The sequence below is a fragment of the Apostichopus japonicus genome, chromosome 8, assembly GCF_037975245.1.
Source record: "Apostichopus japonicus isolate 1M-3 chromosome 8, ASM3797524v1, whole genome shotgun sequence".
NCBI lineage: Eukaryota > Metazoa > Echinodermata > Holothuroidea > Aspidochirotida > Stichopodidae > Apostichopus > Apostichopus japonicus.
In genome coordinates this window covers 23,078,896-23,100,457 of record NC_092568.1, presented here as the reverse complement: position 1 = coordinate 23,100,457, position 21,562 = coordinate 23,078,896, and the positions used below count along the sequence as shown (strand labels likewise).

The 21,562-nt window shown below is 36.9% G+C and overlaps 1 long non-coding RNA gene across 1 annotated transcript; it reads left to right on the top strand.

Annotated features, from left to right (window-relative positions):
- Positions 1 to 808: 808 nt before the first annotated feature.
- Positions 809 to 16,663, top strand: LOC139971130 (uncharacterized). The gene is made up of 3 exons (XR_011794317.1): positions 809 to 966; positions 13,112 to 13,246; positions 13,816 to 16,663. It is a non-coding gene; the product is annotated as an uncharacterized lncRNA (long non-coding RNA).
- Positions 16,664 to 21,562: the final 4,899 nt, after the last annotated feature.

Here is a 21,562-nt window from a genome sequence, read left to right as displayed (position 1 = left end):
AGCTATAATTTGGAAATGGCCAATGACAAACGGTATCAGAACTGATGATGATGAAGACGACCACAATGATTGGTTCATATTTTGTGCCACTGAAACAAAAATTGGATTGCAAGTTCTTGATTATTTGACCAAATGCTTTTGAATGGCATATGAAGTTCTTTTAGATCTCATGCTGATCACCTGTCACAATTTCATAAGTAGCTCAACACCTTGTCCAAACAAGAATTCAATCACTGCAGTTTTACAAAACTAGAAGGGCTTCCAATTTCAAAAGCATTATGTTTTTCTTGTTTTGTCGCATCTCACGTACAACTTGGCGTCCCCGCACACGCAAATCCCGTTCAATGAAAATCTAATACATGACTGATATTGATAAATTGATGGATTTCTTCTATGTACACCCAAGTGTACACTACTGATTAGAGGGGAAATAAAAAGGACAACAGAAAATTGTACAGGGACCTGACTGAATTTCCAGGTCATGTTTTTCCTACAGTGAACGATATGGTTAAACTAGTGCGGTGTTTAATCAAATCTGTCTGGATTGACATAATACATGGCTGACTGAATAAGTCATAGTGTAAAATAGCCATTGATATCATTTTCTTTTACATTTCTGGAACTCCCACATAGGGACCTAAACCAATTAAAAACCAGGCTTGCAAAAAAAAAAAACGCCCCAAAAATGACTATTCATAGATCTAATTTGATTGGTGCTAACATATTGTGACACAATCACACCTGTCATTGATTGGCTGTTAAACCTAAAGCTTTTCTGTTATCTGTGTTGATTGGTGTTAACGTTCTGTGACACCGTCGTGTTGATACATAAAAATAAGAACCTCGCGTACCCTCACTCTCTTTCCCATCTCGTTTTCACAACGACACTTAATGTACATGATCTTATAGTTGAACCAAAGGAAGCCTGTCGTCTGTATTGTGTACTTTAACTGTTCCACCGCAAAGGTAACATTACAATGATCTCTTTTTCTTTTACATTGTCGTATGTTTTCAGGAAGATTTGGTTCCGTCTGCCTGTATTATTGTGTCGAATATCACCAGGTATTACTAATTTCAAAGTGATTTTGGTATGGCTAACCCTGCAACGTTGTGCAAGTATGCGCCAGTAGTCTAATTTTAGCATAACATTTGAATTGGAGTTAACCAACAGATAAGTATTGTATGTTGAAGTACTTTTTAACACGACGTAACTTATGCGTCACATGTGATAAACGTTACCCTGAAAGAAGGCAAAGTATTAAGGATAATTTAACGTACTTTAAACCGAGGCCTAGCTTAGGTCTAAACATACTGTTGAATTGAGATATTTTGGCTGTAAAATTAGGTCAAGGGCCTAGCCAGTTCTAGTTAAGATAGACCTAAATTTAGTTAGGCTACTGTAGTGTAGCATATGGGCACGTGTAAGCTAATCGAATGCCTAAGTTAAGAAATAGCAATGAAACCTGATTAAGGCCAGTAACTACTGTACCACCTGTAACACATGTTACTGTGTTGCGAACACAGCGCAGTAGTTACTGATGCACGGTTGTGGAACATGAACAGAACTAACTGTACTACCTATGAGTATCGGGTGACGTTGTGTACTGTTTTGTGTTTAACCGTGTGTGAAACTCGTATAAAAAATAACGAAATGATAATATAACAGGGAAGGCTAATTCGAAAATACTAATATAAAATTGGGAGAGGGAAATCAGAGTGTGTATATATTTGATCTCTGAGATCCCATTGTGAATTAGAAGTAGAAAAACAGGAGAAAAACAGGCAGACCAAACTAAGTTACAGAGAATGTAATCATATTGTAATATTGTGACGAGCCCGGCTCCTCCGATAGTAAAAACTATATCGGGACTCGCGATAGAAAGGTACTGGGATATCTTGATGCCGTATTTATGCTTCTTCAGGAGATGTCAGAACGGGCGAAAACAATGAGTTCACAGAAAAACAATTTGACGAGATAGGATTTGATTAATGATTCGGTATAATTTCTTCTCTGTCGATTCTCTTAACAAATAAAACTAAATTACAATGATTTGACTTGACTTGACTCCGTCAATTAAACAATTAGAGGGAGTGATGAACTTTCGGCGGAGTGATAAATTTTCTGATCAAGTCATAAACTTGCTGACGGAGTGATAAATTTGCTGATCAAGTGGAGAATCTTTCGGCCTCCTTTTCCTTTTAAACCGTACTTCCATAAAATCTCACTGCGCATAATCAGTAGGCAGCCAATGACCTGACCATCCTGTATTAACTTAACGATATAAAAATAAGTGCGCTGGCACTGATCTGCCCTGATTGGTTGGGAGTTTGGAAGTCCATCCCCTTTCTATGGAAACTTCCATACCACGTGAGAGAACCTTCTCGAATGTTCCACAGACATAATGGAATCTATTTTGGGAAAAGGCCCTGTACCAAGATTCAATAAGATAGTTAAAAACTTCTCGTGGGAAAACTGAATCCATGACCTAGATAAATACATAAGAGGCCCGTAAGGTGTCTCGATGGAGTTTTTCGGTAACATCAAAGAGATGGTATTACTATTTCATAACATCCCCCTCAATCTTTTAAAATTTTTGGATACTCCAAAATTTTAACATCATACTGCTTTAACTTATCATTATCTCAAGAAGGTAGAGTACTGTAAGCACGTTCACTAATATTCATTGACTTCAATAAATGGTCTTCATGCATCTCAAAGGTTAACATCTTGGTTACGAATTATTAAAAATGATCATATGGTATATACATCGACACTATCTCCATGAAAATTGAAATTGAAGTGTACCTCTTCAATATTGATGACATCATATGATGTAATCTAAAAAAAAGAAGATATCATTAAGATATCTTAAAGTTACATGACACAGCAAAATATGCAGTATCTCTTTCAAAATACATTTATGCATTTCATACATCAATAATACATTTATATCAAAAGTGAAATCATGCCGTGATTGGGGAGAGATCAGAGAAAACTTGACTTAGTTATCTTTTAACTGAACAGAACACCTTGGCGTTACATAAAAAAATTTCGTATATTAAAAACGAACCTTAAAATCTTACAAACTCATTTACAAAAAACCTCCTCTTTAATGAAGGCATATAGCTTCAAAATTGTTTCGAAACCTTGTAAATCATATACATTCACCTCACGAAAATCAAGAAAATGTGACTCGATAGCATGGTGACCCTAGGTATGCACTCCGAAATGATCTAGTAAAGTACCAAAGTACTAGATATTCGATACCATAAAAGAGACCCCATAGACTATGACATCAACAAATCTTTCTTCAAATTTACATAATACTTAATATCTTGTTTTTTAAACTTCATGATGAAATTTACTTTTGCATGAATATTTGATAAAAAGAAAATATATACATAAGTTCCTCAAAAGAGCTATACTTTCATTTGCTTCGATAACTGTTGCTGTAAGCAAAAGTTGCATATCACCAATGCTGTCTCTAAATAGCCTTCAATATATAACATCAATGATGCAATGTAAATATCCTTAAAATATTTCTCAATATATGAAAACCCATGTTGCTAATATTCCGGATATGTTCTAATTGCCGGGTAAACGTTTGAACGAATTCATAAGGAGAAAAAAGGTATACTCATTACACATTTGTTATAAAAGATGAAACTAGGTCACTTGGTGGCGTTTTTAACAATAAAGCTTATATTGTTACACCATATAGTACAATGACTTCCACTTAATAGGTATGCAGGTAATTGCAATGACGCATTCCATTCATACAATCGTGGGTAAAACACCTGTTCATCTGAACTTAAAGCAATATGCAGTTATACATATTAACCATATAATGTTTGCAACATCCTGCCTGGATTGCCTGTAATGTTCAATCCCTTTTCATGGAGAAAATTCATTATTTCCTCTGTGTTGGAATATTTTCCTACATTCCACCAAAAATCATGACACTTAAAGCCTGTTGGAAAACATGGTGTCTGATAGGTGACCAGAACCTGTAATTCACCCAATTTGTATCGAGCACGTTGGACTTTCATGTCTCCTTGTGGAGCATTTGCAAAAACTTTCTTTTGCCTTAATATGCTATCTTTCATGGAAGGATATGGAAGTGCTAATCCTTCATTATGTGCTCTATTCTCCAGAAAGGATGCAACACTCATTGGCTTAGTCGTCATAAGACACATGATGTGATCTGAAGTTACCCCTGGCAAAATGTTACCAAACTCATCATGAAACTCAATATGTGCATCTTGCATGACATTAACATTTTCTGCGTTAGAAGTGTTACTACTCAAAACATTTCGCATTCGTGCAACTTTTTCACTTGATGAACCCTTTGTTTTCAAGACCTGACGCAATTTCTGAATGTTGGTGATATTCTTAGTTTCAGAAGATGCTCTTACAAAACATGGCTTAAGCCTGTTATAATTGAATACATCACTAAGAATTTCTCCTTTGAGAGTGGCCAACAAATAATGAGTCCTATCCAAAACTTGATGGATCACTAGTGGTCCACACCATTCTGCAGCAATTTTGCGAGAGTTCGCAGTCAAGGAAGAAGACGTTGGCTTATACAGATACACTAATTGACCCGTTGAATAAATTGCACCCTTGTCCAGTTTTGCACTTATCTTAACATTTTGAGCATCTTGTTGCTTCTTTTGTAAGACTAACATTACCCTTGACAAATGATCAAATCGTTTCTTTAACAATGCAGCATATTCTCCATGAGATTGTGATAATCCTGCCATTGGATTGAACGATAAATTTGTAAGATTTGGTGGCTTACGTCCAAATGCAAGTTCAAATGGGCTATAGTTGCCTAACTGAGGAGAGGAAAATGTGTTATATGCATAGGCTGATGTTGGGACAAATCGTACCCAATCCGTACCAAACTGATTTAAGTTCACTTTGAGGAAATTTGAAAGAGTCTGAATGTGTCTTTCAACCTGTAAGCTTCCATGATTGCTTACACTGATGAACTTTTGTTCAATGCCTAAAGCTTTACTTAAGAGCTCCACTAATTTTCCTGTAAGAGAAGCTGCCGCATCACTTATAATACAAGACGGTGGACCAAAAGTTGTGACTACCCTCTGCAATAATGCTTCACATATTGTTTCAGCATCAAGAGTCTTAAGAGAAACACATACAACAAATCTAGTGATCTCATCACAAACAACCATCAAATGTTTAAATCCTGTAGCCGTTGTGGGCATAGTCTTGAAATCCAGACTAAGTCTGTCAAAAGGACGATAAGAATCAGGAATGCGAGCATGATATTGTCTCAATTTGTCCGGTTTCTTACGGAATTCTTGACAACGGAGACATGCCTGAATATAATTACTGATGCGTTGAAACATATTGCGCAGATAGAAATGCTGTCTAATGGTCAAATATGTACGCATTACACCCTGATGATTACTTAACAAGTCATCGTGATATCGAGATATTATCTGTTCTACCATAGTCTCAGGTACGACTAACTGAAGAGTCATCTTAGCATCATTAGTCTCATGCAAAAATATCCTGAATAACAAACTATTACATAACAAATAATCCTCTGCTTGAGAACGAACAGTTCTAGCATGCTTAACATTACTTGGAATAATATCATGTGCAAGAAAATCATAAATTGGTTTGTAGTAAGGACAAGTTTGTTGTTGAATTTGCAACTCCTTTACATCAAATGGCAGATCATAGTTTTTGATCAGCTTTCCTTGAATTGCCTTCATGACTTTATTCAATTCCTTTTGTTTTGGAATGTGCCCTGTAACCAAATGATCAATGTTTGTTATGACTGGCTTCGGCTGAACAAATAATTCTGGTGGTGGTTCTCTGACTACCTCTTGCACTCTATGTCTATTCTGATCCACTAATCTTGGCTCTGTAGGTTGAGAAACACTTGTAAAATTTGGCACAACTAATACATCAGGACTATATGTATGTCTATTTTCACTCGGCATAGAAATAGTAGGCCTTTGACTATATGTATCTCTCTTATCAGTAGAAATTACTGGTGTAGTCCTCTTTTGTGACTCAGATTGTGGTCTCTGTGTAACATGCTCATTAGAATGTGTTGCCTTAGGACTGGATGTCCTTTCAACTCTATTTGTTGATTCTTTGGCTGGGGAATCCTGCTTGGACTCCTTAGTGACTTTATTCGGAAATAAATCTGGAACTTTGACTCCCATTGACCTTGCCATTGACCTTGTCATGATTGGATTAAATGTCTCCTTAGGTGTAGTTGAAAAATCCTCATAAGAACTGACCTCTTGAGCAACCTGATCTATTTCAGAGTGAAATTCCTGTGGTGCTCTAGACAAATAATCTGCCAAAACCAATTCCGAACCCTTTTTGTAACCAACCTGAAATGTATATTCTGACAATTTGAACAGAAGCTTACGTAAGCGTGAAGTTGCTGGTTCTTGTTTTGACTTAAACAATTCAACAATGGCTGAGTGATCAACATATGCCTCAAATTCTACATTTTGCAATAAATGTTTGAATGCTGTCACATTAATAAATAGACCCATCATTTCTAATTCAGTTACACTATACCTCTGACATGCTGGTGGTAATATCTTAGAGTAATATGCAATAATATTCTCTTTGCCATTAACTCTTTGTGTCAGGTACGATCCTGTTGCTACTCGTGATGTGTCGCTATATAATACAAAACGACCATATTTCTGTGGCATATGCAATATAGGTGGATTACACAACAACTCTTTAATATCTTGAAATGCACTCTGATGTTCCTCTGTCCATTTAAATACCTTTCTCTTACGACTCAAATGATGTAACGGTCTCAATAGTGCTTGAATATTTGGGAAAAACGAAGCCACATAATTAACTGCACCTACAAATCGTCTTACTGACTTAACATTGTGTGGTTTCCGTGTGTTCCTGATCGCTGCACATCTGTCATGCAAAGGTTGGATACAAGCCTCACCTTCTGGGGTTATTGAGAGCAAATGTCCCATATATCGGACTGAATTTTGAAAAATGCTACACTTTTTCGGAGAGATTTTCAATCCATTGTCCATTAAAACCTTAAAAATTGCCTGTAGGTGTTGTTTGTGAGATCGTTTGTCTGCACTGTATACAATAATATCATCATGATGAGCAATACAGAACTTATTTGAATTTGGGATCGTTGCCAAAATATCATTAATTTGCGACTGAAAGATCGCTGGAGATAAATTCAATCCCTGTGGTAAGCGTTTATAATAATAATGCTTTCCTCCATGAAATGAAGCAATACCTGTATATTGTTGTGCGTGAACACTGAGTGGCAGACAGAAGAAAGCAGACTTTAAATCAAGAACACCTAAAATTTTGGCTCCAGAGTACCCTATGGTACGGATAGTCTCATTCAGTAATGGAAATGGGTGATTGAGACGTTTTATTCTACTGTTCAAGTAGCGAAAATCTGTGACAACCCTTTTGTCTTTTGTTCCCTTCTTTGGAATGAGGAAAACCGGTGAGGTATAAGACTGATGTCCTACTGCTAAGATTCCTAATCGCACTAATTTGTCAAGCTCACTGGCAACAATGACTTTGTCCTCATCTGAAAGTCTATAGGGACGTATGTAAAATGGCTCATCATTAGTAAGAGTAATATCAGCCTCATAATTTGGACAGTGAGATAATTCACCATAAAGAGAAAATGCATCTCTATGTGAGTCTAGAAATTCATAAATGCTTTCTGTTTCTGAAGCATTCAGAATACTTTGTTCCAAATTAATGTTATCTCTCATGATTTCCTGTTCAGATTTGGAAACCAGGGGATCATCGGCTGTCAAATGTGGATATCGATGTAAATTATATCGTGTAATTTCATCACGATTCTCTTTAGAGTTAGAATTGGTTTGAAAAAGAGACGGTTTTTCGATGTCTCTCATGACATTGAGAAAATCTAGAGATTCAGTAGGTATGTCTTCTGTGACCGTAATGATATCTGCTAAATCTAAATGAGCCACTGTGCGAGAAGGATTCAGAAAAAATTTCCGATTACCCATGTTCCTTAGTAGAATCTTTGTTCTACCTTTATGCATTTTCACTAACATTCGTGAAGGACACATACGAGATATTACAGGAAACGGTTTAATAACTACATCTGCATTTCGTGCATATAATGGAAGACGTCCCTGTACAGTAATGTATCTTTGCTGACCTGGGTAAATAACAAATCTCTGCACTGGCCTAAGGAAGACTTTGGCTTGTTTTATTCTAAAACGGTTTGTGGTAAAGTCCAAAGATCCATTCAATTCCTTCAGAGTTGGACTACCTAATATTAAGTCAATACCTGTCAGGTTTGCAGCAATTAAAGCAGAAAGCTGAAATTCATGACCTTGAATTTTGACCTGAAATGTTATCGTGCTATACGCATGAATAAACTGACCATTACCCAACTTTAGGTTTACTACATCAACTGAGACTGGTTGTATAGAGGATAAATACTTTGAATTTTGCACTGTAGAAGAAGAAATGATAGAGCGTGTCGCTCCACTATCAAACAACAATGAAATTCCTTTACCATCATGTAAAGTACCTCTTACAAAATTACGTGTGTCCAGTTGAATATCCACATTACGGTCGTTACCTGTATATTTAGAACTAGGTATATTACTATTCTTCCAAATATTATTTGCTTTACGTTTCGATCTTCCTTTACTTGGTACTTTGTCTGGAGTCACTGTATGATGAGTGCTATCATAAGTGCTCCCTACTGAAAATTCTGTGTTGGTACTTTCTTTACATTAGCCTCCATTTCATGGCTTAGGCGAATTTGACAATATTGTGCAAAATGACCTTGATTTTGGCAGTAATGACATGTGATTGAAGGATTAAAATATGGTAACCTTCTCCTGTTATTATTCTGACCTGTCCTAGGACCACGAGAATCACGAGAACTATATCTTTGCCTCACATCTTTTGGATTGTCTTGCGATTCTGACCTACGTGACTGATCAAACTTGGTCTCTAATTCCTGAATTTTGGTACACAACTCGTGTATCTCAGAAGATGCAGAAATAGTAGGCGTCTGAACAGAAGACGCTTTGTCGTGCATTGCCATAAATAGTTCGGAAGAAGCTGTGGGTTGACTTTGGATTTGTAAGTCAAAATAGCATTGTACTTTCATGACCAAATCTGCAATTGTTGCTTGTGGTGATGCAGACATTAACACTGCTGAGCGGCATTGCAAAGGCAGGGTCGAGATCAATTTATCTCTAATTTGGTCCTCGCCATAACTCAACTGTGCTGCAGCTTTTGAAATTTTGGCCAAATTTGCTTGAGCTGTATCACCTGGCGTATAGCTTAATGCATGAAATGCCTGTGATTTAGCGTAGGAAGAAGTCCCTGGACTGAAACGAGCAAGGAATCGCTTGCGCAGATCAGCAATAGTTGAAAATTTTTTGTTTTCAATCCAGAGTCTGGCTTGGCCTTTAAGTGTTCGCTTAAATATGCGACATATTTCATTAAATTCTTCCGCTACAGCCTCAGGGGTGGTTTGGGACGGCAATTTATGCACCTCTAAATAATCTTCAAATCCCAAATAATGAGCTTCGGCTAAATCTGCATCAATTACATCGCCCTGAAATCGTGATGGCAAAAAATCAGTGGGCCTATGTTTCTGCACAACAGAGGTCGAAGTTTCCTGTTTACTGACGGACATTATGCCGCATACAATTAGGCTGGTTACGAGTATACAACATGAGCCTATACCTAATTTGAACACACTATCGACCGCAATTAAATACAAATAACAAATATGCAATACATGGACACGATTAAAATAACTTATCGGTACACTCTGATCTCAAATCGGGGTTGGGATACAAATTGGCATGATTTCACTCACCCTTAAGTTTAACTAAGAACTGGTAGTGGAACTGCAAACGATGACTGAAGTCCCTCGGTTAGTAGTAATATAGTAGTAGATAGTAGCAGGTAGGCCTACATCTCGTAGTAACTGCAGATTCGTTCGCCGTTAACATCGGGTAGAGGCTTAGATCGCGAAAATGTTCAGTTCTGATGTTTAGAGCTGTAGTATTCTACGTATTGGTTGCGCGAATGTTCAAACGCGAACTGCATGCTGGGTTGATTAACGTTAGTGTACAGATCAGTGGTTCCGGTGTACAGACTTAGGCTAGTATAGGTTGACTTCCCTCGTAGAGTGTGTATGTTAGGCTACTTCGTGAACGCGTTGTGTTCCTCGTTAGGTCTTCGGGCCCAAAAAATCCTCCTGTTCGTTATTGAACGTAACGAACGAAAGTTGTGAAAAGTTCCGTTACCGTTTTGTTCCTGAAGAAAGCAACCGATCTCCACCATGTAATATTGTGACGAGCCCGGCTCCTCCGATAGTAAAAACTATATCGGGACTCGCGATAGAAAGGTACTGGGATATCTTGATGCCGTATTTATGCTTCTTCAGGAGATGTCAGAACGGGCGAAAACAATGAGTTCACAGAAAAACAATTTGACGAGATAGGATTTGATTAATGATTCGGTATAATTTCTTCTCTGTCGATTCTCTTAACAAATAAAACTAAATTACAATGATTTGACTTGACTTGACTCCGTCAATTAAACAATTAGAGGGAGTGATGAACTTTCGGCGGAGTGATAAATTTTCTGATCAAGTCATAAACTTGCTGACGGAGTGATAAATTTGCTGATCAAGTGGAGAATCTTTCGGCCTCCTTTTCCTTTTAAACCGTACTTCCATAAAATCTCACTGCGCATAATCAGTAGGCAGCCAATGACCTGACCATCCTGTATTAACTTAACGATATAAAAATAAGTGCGCTGGCACTGATCTGCCCTGATTGGTTGGGAGTTTGGAAGTCCATCCCCTTTCTATGGAAACTTCCATACCACGTGAGAGAACCTTCTCGAATGTTCCACAGACATAATGGAATCTATTTTGGGAAAAGGCCCTGTACCAAGATTCAATAAGATAGTTAAAAACTTCTCGTGGGAAAACTGAATCCATGACCTAGATAAATACATAAGAGGCCCGTAAGGTGTCTCGATGGAGTTTTTCGGTAACATCAAAGAGATGGTATTACTATTTCATAACAATATATACAAGTGTGCCTTGTACTACTCATAGTCGCTGCGAAATGAAAATTCACAAAATGGCGTCTCGGTCTATGTTCTTAATATTTAGCTTGTGAACTAAGTTTCCTATTTCTTTATCAGAAAACTCTGATGATATGCTTTAAAAGAATAAAAGACACGACTTTTTTTAACTAGTACTTGTAACCACGACAAGTTACGAAAATGATTTGGTAAGCTTATCTACATTTCAATTGACAGCGACTCTAAAGAAAGTATAATCAAACGAAGCGGGATAAGAAAGGGAATCTATGAATTTTAAAACACTTCCTTACTACTGTGTTAAGTGCACCTTACGTGTGAAACACACACTCACACAACTTATATACAAATGAAATTACTTATAGGGTACCATACGCCCATTTAAAGCCCCATTGATTTACACACTAAATTACAAAAGTAATGTGGTGTTTAAGTCTAGATAGAAGTTCTCACTAGCTAAACGCTTTTAACACTGGATAGCTGTCAAGTTGGCCTTTCCTGGCATTATCAATTTCTTATATCATGACCGTGAAGATTTTGTGCTATACGTGAGCCTGACGTTTTCGTCACTTGTAAACAAACCTCTTTACTCAGTAGTAAACCATTTTCGTACGCTGCTCCTAGGCAGGCTAAAGGGGTCTAAAAATGCTTCAATTCACCCACCCACTTGTACTTTCATTCAAGCTCTTCAACATCCAAGCAACAGAAAACCAGATCCTAATTGATAAGATATCAAAAACGTTGTTCTCCGGCTGCTTTTTTTTACTTATCCTGAGGTAGAACATTCGGGCGGATTGATATAGACGCTAATAGGAGTAGGCCTATGCCACTTTATATAATGCCTTACGTTACAAAATTGCTTTCAAATACTTCGGCGCCGAGGAGGCTTTATATCTCCTTTTTGTGGACAATTTGACTATCCAGGCGTTGAATATGGAGAACGAAGACATCGCTGAATCTGATAAAGGTTCTGATGATGAAGCCATCACTACCACCATATAGAGGAGTGGGGAGGGAGAAGGCTTCAATTAGGGTTAGAACTGGTTGGATTGTTTTATATTTCACTGTCTCAAGCTTGATGGAGGGACTAGTGAGTATAGGTCTATTTAATGTGTATATCTGGATGTAATGTACATCTATAAATGAGTTTATATTACCGAGCTTGTCAATACCAAGGAGGTAAGCTGAAAAGTACAGGTGGGGGGGGGGGGGGGGGGAAGCATGGTGCAGATTACTACAGAGAGGTAAATTTGGTTGAAAATTGTCCTACTTTACTGTCGTAACCGTTAACATTACATAGATGTTGCTATGGGGAGGGATTCATGTGAGGGGGTAAAATATAATTTATTCGCGAATGAAATTTAACAAAAAGTCGAAAATTCAGTCATATACCTTGCATTCAAACATCAAATATATTTACTAATAAAATAACTTGTCTTGAACTCATCAAGCTATCAGAAATCCAGAAGATTTCATCAAAATAATTTAATATTGGCAAAGCAAAGTACAGTGTATCTATAATGATCTTATTTGCATATATACATACGTAGTTATAGCTCAATTATAAAAAAAATGGGAAACCTCATTTCATTACCTTTCCAACAATGCACAGGTTTCTGTTGCCAAAAGTGACTGGCAGATGCCTCTTATACTAGCTACACTTTTCAGTCCCATAGGCTGGAAGTGGGTCTGAAAGTTCGACCCCAATCTAGCTTTTTTCGTTTACTTGGTAAGATGTGGACAAATTCTCTATTTTTGATGCAACAAATCTCCATAGCTTACCTACAAGTATTGTTTAACTTTCTTACTCTATCGAGCAGAAGTCGACGTGGCACCCCTAACGTGGACATCTATAACTCAAAGTACGTGGGACGGGGTGGTGCCTGGGGGGCGGGGGGTGATAGGACTAAGTCAATTTCCTTTATTAATAGGCTTTGATTAATATAAAGCTGAGAACAATTACATGACAGGATATAAATCACTCTTTTGCAGATTTTTTCCATAATGTCTACATCAAAGAAGCACCGTGAATTTGTTGGAGAGCCAATGGGTGACAAGCCTGTTACGAACTTAGCAGGGATTGGAAAAGTTCATGGAGAGACACTAACGGAGAACGGCTTCGGCTTGGTAAGTAAACTACGTTTAATACAAGTGTTCAGTTATCCTTGGCAGACATATGTGATGTTTCACTGCCAATCTAGGAGTTGAAACTATAGATAGCAAGTAGCCTACTGTTTACCAAGAACCAGTAGGAGCCCCCTAGTGTAGACATATTACTGATACGAGTGGCCACTGAGCAATGAAGGATTATTTCGACCCTTATGCTTTGTCATCAACTTGTCTATCATAACTACATGTACACTTGATAATGTTTGAGTAAGCACACACATTTTGACAGAAACGCTATGACAGCGGAAACTGTATACAAACCTTTGTAATGGTACAGAATTATGTGGGATTACACATATGTAGAGCATCTGTATAGCTTTGCTCTTACAAACAGTTGTTCCACAACATGACATAAGTCTTAACAGATCCTGTTCCTCATTGAAAGGGTAAAGTAGTACTTGTTAACGGGGAGGGGATGGTTTTCTCACATTTTTGTTTTTTTCCCACCAGCTTTACAGAATTACAGGTTACTTTCTTTTTGTCTTGTTTTAATGAGGGTTTTTTTGTTGTTATTTAATCTCTTCCAGGCAAAGACTCTTTACGGTCAGTTTCTGGTACTTCATCAAAGCCAGGAAAAATTTACCAAGTGGCTGAAAGAAACAGCAGATGCTAATCATAAACAAGCAACTGATTGCTTCAACTGTTTGATGAAGTATGCTGAAATTCACCTTTGATTTAAGTGACGTATGTACTGCAATTATTTCAACATGAAGTACAGTACCGCCATCAGCTTATCAGCTTTATTTTTAATTTACTCAGACGAAAAGTGACAACGTTTGTCATATACATAATCAACATAGCCATGTTACGTTTAAGCGACACTAGTTTTCCATGCTGAAATTGTTAACGGTAAAAGTCAGGCTGCATATTGGGCATCTGTTGAATTTGGGTGGTTGCTTGTGAAAGTTGAAAACCTTCTTGAACTTGTGGTTAAATTTAAAGATGTATAGCTCTTTTTCTTTTTTTGTATACAGGGAACCACACATGTATGTAGTATTTTCGAAGAAACAAAAACTCAGTTCCTTCAAAATTTCCACACAAAATGTGAACGATAACACTACTCCCTGAATTTAGTTTAGCAGTATTTTACTGGACTAATTAAAGTTTGTTGGACTATTTGAGTATTGACAAAATTGGGCTTATTATCCTTATCTTCTTTTTTTATAACCAAGGTCTACTGAAGTTTAGTGAAAGATACCAACTTTGTATGTAACATTAGAGCTGCAGACAAAGTGTTGTGTCACTGTAATGATTAAAGATTATTGGAGACCAGATCCTGAATCCTGCTTACATCCTCAGTCATTGGAAACTGTGAGTTGTTTGTGCTGCATGCTAGCTTCTGAAACTGATTATTTTGTCATCCTTGAGTTAATTTTCTGAAAGCAACTGTTTATTTAATCTTTGAACTGTGCTATATGCCAAAAAAAATGCAGCTCGCTAGCTTAAACTGCAAAATGTACTTTTCATTGAGAATTATTAAGATTAATTTGTGTAATATTTAGGAATAAGTCTTTCTTTGATGTTTGGTATGATTGATACTAATTACACCACTCTCAGGATGACAAATTGTTCAGAATCATATTTAATTCTACATTTCTTTGTTATTAGTATTCTTAGATTTAAGAAGAAGGAAAATATCCCGGTTCATGTTAGGTTGCATAATTGCAAGAATATTTTGAGCAATAATAGTATACTTTTGCTAAAACGTCAGTAATCAATTGATTCCAGTGATCAAACCCAAAACACTATTATTGAATGATGGCTGGCAGGCTTAAAATGTCTTAAAATTTGATGATTTAGGCATGAAATGTCATTTCCTGTTAACCAGGTAACATAGTACCCAAACAAAAAATCCATTTGTTTTCAGTCATTTTAATACAACGATGAAAAGTGTCCGAGTGAAGAAATAATGAAGGTATGAGACTCCAATCAAATTTATTAACTTGAATTTGCTGATTAACCTTTTTAATGGTGCACAAGTCTTAGGAGTCTATCAACTTAGTGTGGACAGAATCTTATTTGAATAAACACCAGTTAGTATTGGCAAAGTTGCTGTGCAACTTCAAATAGGCATTGAAGCAATCTTTGTCGCCGTAAGTACAAGTAATGTAAAGTAATTTTCCATCAGTTTTACTTAGCGTTCCATCTTATTTTGTGATCCTCAGTATCATCCCATTGATGTGGACAGTATTTTCTCATTCCTAACATTGGTAACATTGTTCAATAAGTAAGCATTTATTGTAAAATACCCTTTGTAACAGTATAAGCAATCAACTTAAGATGTAATTGCTTTATCTGTTTATAATAAAATGCAAAATAAGTAAATCCTTTGTCCACTTTGACTTCCATTATTCCGTTATTGCTTTATCTGTTTATAATAAAATGCAAAATAAGTAAATTCTTTGTCCACTTTGACTTCCATTGACGTTGCACATTAAAGGAGCTTAAGCCATGGCGGTGAATCAGAATGCCACTCATTTACAGGCAACCATTTACAGTAAAACAACAACGGAATGATGAGGGTCCGGGGGGGGGGTGGGTTGTTGCATTGTGAAAAACCCTCCCATTCCCAAGTACATCAAGGTTAAGTGGGATAAAAATTATGAAATCCAGTCGCTTGCTTTCTTACCATTATTGGGTTGGTAGTACATTTGTTTACTGGGTTTTCTGACGAACTCGATGGTGCCTGTGTGGCAGTAATGAGTGTCCGGGCGTCCGTCACTATTCCCTGTCACACCTGCGCCAAATATGTATACTAAAGCAAGGTCAAAGGTCAATTGAGATTACAAAGGGAATGCTCAAGTGGAGTTCTAATACTTCTCCCTTACTCAGCAAGCATTTTGGTTAATCATATAACAGTTCAATTGTTCTTGAAAGTAGTCGGTACAATTTACAATACGTAGCTTACGAGGAATGTCATCCATTGCTCCTCAATAGTATTTGGGGACATATTCTTTATATTTGGGACCATTTGAGCACACAATTTTGGGGGTTCAATTTTGGGCCACTTTTGGGCCACTTTGTGTGGGCCAAATATTATTGGGACAATGTAGGCGCAAAACTTGATCGGGCCCAATTTGTTTAGGAGGGGCCAATATTTTAAAATTGCAAGAACTCCACAACCTTAACTCAGATTATATCCAAACTTGGAATACAGTTGTTGGTTAATACTTGGTACATGTGGGCATAAGTAGTATGATATTAGGTGATGACATACAACACTTTAATATTCCACTAAATAAAGACCATAATGTCCGTTGAGCTCTTTTTCTTATTTTTGTTTAATAAAGCGCCAAATCGAGAGCACAGAAGCTGCTATAGGTAAACTTTCCTCTTCTTCATTTCTGGGTGAAATCAACACTTTTGTTTTAAACACATACTATACTGCTATCGATATCCATGATTATTAGAGAAACTTTTAAGAGCGAAAATCATCAGTTTGTACGAGTGTCGTCAGCTTTTTCATGGAAAATAAAGGAGTGTAAAACTGGAATGTGAAGAAAAATTGTCTTTCTATTCTCTGGAAGCCTATTCTCATTTCGTATTTTCTTGGCCACTTATAAACGTGGACTATAATTCAATATTCATGGTTGTGAAAATCCTGAGTTGTTTAATATGCGCCCCCCGTGGGGTGGGGGGACATAAATCAAAGTCAAGTTTGATTTTTTATCAATGGCATGCACGAGATTGCAAAGGTGGAGTGGGGCCAAATTTTAAATCTCCCTCAACTGGTTTCGGTAGGGTCTGTGCCTTTATGAAATTGTCTGAAGCGAATGAACGATTTTATAAAGGAGGGGTGTGGCCATGGGGCCGTTGAAGCCGACTTCTATGCAGGGGGTATGGGGTTCCTCTCCCATAAGAAAACGAAATATAATTCACCCCATTTGTATAAGACAACCACTGGCACAATGAAAGAGAAGGGGACATAATAGTTATATACTGTTTGTTGGTTGTATTTTCAGTGAAGTAATTTAGTGCATTATTATTATTATTATTATTCAGTTATTTAATATGTGAGGACTATAGTGGTAATCTACCATCGTTACGTTCTCTCGGATGTGTTATGCAAAGCTCTATTAGTATATCTTTACCATCATTTTTTCCTCCAACATTATGTGTTTCCGAGAGTTAAGTATGATATTCAGTCATTATATCTGAGAAAGACATACGATCTGTGTTGGATTACGGCTTGATACGTTGTTTGAAAAATATCTAGAAAAGTAGAAGAATGGAGAGTCCTATAGTCCTTCGACGAAACTGGTGCATGATGGAGTGTGATATTGTAATCTTGTTTTTCGGGTGACTTACCGCATTTCAGCAAGATATATGTATGGATTAAAATGAATCACTGTTAGCATTCTTACACCTGCGGGACCCAATCATTGTTAACAAAATGCACGAAAGGGCGTACGCAGTGCCGTCACATGCTGAGATTTCAACGCGACTGTACAAGTGGTTCGACTCCTGGCCCACTACCCACCCTTCCCCCAATCTCAAGGCTGGGCCTGAGTCCTTGTAGTTAAGATAGACATAAAACGATGAATAGACAATCTTAAGTGTTGGGAGATGGACAATAATGTTTAGGTTTTCGTTGAACAGATGGTGTTTGCGCATCAAGTTGCTCGCGTACTGCATGCCAACTGAATTAAGAGCGGAGCTAGATAACGCAGAGGTCACGTGTTCAGCTTCTAGTTTTGTGAAAACAACCTCAAAGTGGTCCTTTTCATAAGTAATAAGTAATTAATATGTGCCTTTCTGTTGAAAATCATTTCACAACTGGAATTTATTGTATACGGAATGCACAAAGAGTCCATTTTGTTGGAAAGGTTTGAAATAACTTTGTAGTTTGCACTCAGCCCTCAAATTTAAATCATGCTTTCCAATGCTTCCCGATGTCTGCACCCCTCCCGGTTGAACCCCCTTCCGCTGCCCCTGACCATAGGAATATGTCAAACGGGAACCACGAGGAACAATTACCAAAATGATAACTTTCCGTTGACAACAATTGATAACCTGTGTTATATTATGTGGTATGTTTCTTTAACTTTGACTGTATAGTATGACGCTCCGTAACTTTTGAGCCCGCCGTAAAGATGGGTCACAAAAAGTTTTCCATTGGTCTTGGAATTTCTTCAGACGTCAGACAGTTTTTTTCATACAATTTTCGCAACTGGTCGACGGAATGGATTAAGTTATATTTTTACGTCCATATTCTAGGCTATTTATGGCTGTTTTGTATGTTGAGCATTGATTCTGAGGGCTTGGGATCTGGCTCTGGTTCTGGCTCAGTTCTTATATAAGATCTTGGGTCGTGGACATAACGTTTGCGGATCGCTTCTTATAGACGAATTATTTAGTTCAGATTATTACAAGCTTCGCATACTGCAAATAAGCAGCTGCATGTAGCTGTATTCCTCTGTAATGATACAAATGAGAAATATGGGGGCGGAACATTTTGTGAGGTCTGAGGAGGGCAAACATTGAAAAACCGTTCATAAGTTAAAATCATTTTTAAGCAGGATATTTATGTTAACAACCCTCACGTCACATTAATTATAGCTGAAGTTGCATAACAAGTAAAAAGAAGAAAAATGACCGATTTCCAAATCAATCTTCTCAGTAAATTTGAAGGTAACTTTTTTAATGAGAAAATACATTGAAACTTTTAATTTAGTCAATTGTCAATTATTTATTTAGCAACACTTACCAGCTTTCCAGTTCAAATTCTAACCATTTAAAATAGAAAGTGAAACTTGGCCACTGATTGGTCAAATTGAATAAAATGTTAACGGTCTGTATCCTAGCCTAGTTAGCGAAATTTTCGGAACATACCGTGGATTAAACCGAAAGGCCTAATGCACAATTTTTGTTGATTTCTTTATTTCACATTAAATCGTATACTCGGTAAGCGTTAAGCTAATCTTTCCCCGAGGCCCTCAGAAATATAAAGACTACAAGTAGAATAAAATAATATAATCATGATTAAACTAATATAGAATACAAACGAAAACAATAAGGCGAAAATGAAAAGAAAAGAAAACAACAAAATTGACTATAAAAATACAACATGGAATAATCAATGATATAAAATAAAGAGCATAAGAAATACGTTAAAGTCCTTTATAAAACGTTTAAAGGTATTTAAGGAGTTGGCATTCTTACAGTCCTTTGATAACTCGTACCACTCATTAGCAGCAACATATGAAAATGATTTCTGATGATACTGGGTATCACCATGTGTACCCTCGGAGAATAAATTATTTGGTGTGGTGGACCTGAGGGAGTGATTTTGTATATTATTCGTGTCAGGTACTGTGGAGCCAGACCATTTTAAGACCTATATATACTATAGTCAATCTTTCGCATTTTAAACGTTTTTTTCGAGTGAGGACCAGTTCAATATTTTTTAAAACGTCTTCAGATTGATCATCAAATGTTGCATTGAGAATAATTCTTGCTGCAGCTCTCTGTGGACGACTTAGTCTGAGAACTTTGTGGCATTACTCTTGCTCCATACTAAACTACAACATTCAAACATCGGTAAAATATATCCATTATAAAATAGAATACAAGTATTGGTATCAATGAGTGGTTTTATACGTCAAAGTAAAGCCAATCTATTGGTAACGAGCTTGCAAACAGAATCGACTTTTTCACTCCCAGATAATTCATTGTCGATTTTTACTCCCAATTTTTTTTCGCAGCATACACTTTCAATTACAGAATCTTCGCCGGCAATAATTAATTTTTTGTTACTTTGAATGGATTTCATCCTTTGTCTTGAACCAATCAACATGCTCTTAGTCTTATTACTATTTATAAGCAATCTATTTTTCTTACACCATTTGCAAACATTGACCATATCCTCATCAAGTTTGGTATTAAAACCATCTATATACTTGCCTTTAATGTGAAATATTGTATCATCTGCATGTACATGTCCGCTGAGCGATTATTAACAATTTGACCCATCATTAATAAACAAAGCAAACGGGTCGTGCAGAATTGTCACCTTTGGCACCCCACATGTTACTGGCAGTAAGGAGTGAGGGAGGGGTCTAAGGGTGTGTCCCCATCCCCTTTGAGAAATTTTTAGTAATTAAGGGTCCTTAGATGCAATCTGGTGCTATATTTTGCAACTTGAAGTAACTATATGTTCAAATATTTTTTGGCTTAGTCTGTCCGATATTTATGTTTTTATTGAGGCCGATAAAAAAGTTATACCAAAAATTTGAAATTAACCCTTTTGCTTTAAAAATGTTTTAAATAAGAGTGTTGAAATTTAAATATAAATTCATGCATGGTAGTAGTGAAGTTTAAGCACTAGAGGTTCACGATGGGGCCTCTATGTCCTTGTTAGTGAGAAAACAACTGCTTATTGTGATGGTCGGTGGAAAGTTTTAATGAACATAATACGTTTTGTCCTTTGTAAAAAAGTTATATCTTAGTTTTTTTTAACGCTACAAATCTTATATGGGGGGTTATACGTTTCCCCCCAGGCCACCCTTTGGCTACGCCACTGCTTATACCCTTATACCCCAGGGCTTTCCGAAAGACCATATGTAGATAACTTGTTTATTAGAATAGAATGGTTAACTAGGTAGAATATTTTTTCTCAGGTCTAGAAATACAGATCCTGAAAGATATTTGCTATTAATAGATTTATTCCAGATTTATTCTGGCCAATCAGATGCGAGTTTGGCAGTTAAAACCAGTGTATCCAGGTTTGCAGCCATTCGGACAAGTACCTGTCTGGATATCGCATTCATGGTCGATACAGTTGCAATGTTGTTTGCAGTCCACCCCGAATGAACCTTTACGACATTCTGTGCAGTAAAATAATGCAAAATAAGTAAGATCTCATAAAACTGAGCAGACGATTCATAGGAAACGAAATCGCAAAAATGAAAAGAAAAAAGAAAAATGAAATGTATTTTACATACCAAATGAACGATATCAGTATCGGGTTTGAAAAGGAGGGTCTAAAGTCTCATACATACCTGGATTCGGGACTGCTCAGTGCACATGTAATCAGGATTTCTGCATTACAAAATCAGTTGGTTCACGGTATTTTCTCTGTGACAAACTGTATTGTTATTGACATATCAATATCTAACATCGACTAAATGTAGAGGTTCAATGATTAAGAAAGGTTTTTTGAGAAGCTTTGGTCCATGCCTGCCACATCCACAACTACAACCGTAGTAGTTGCCATAACAGAATAAAAGACCTTTACACGAGTCACCATCATTCAGTTTGGAACACTCAAAGATA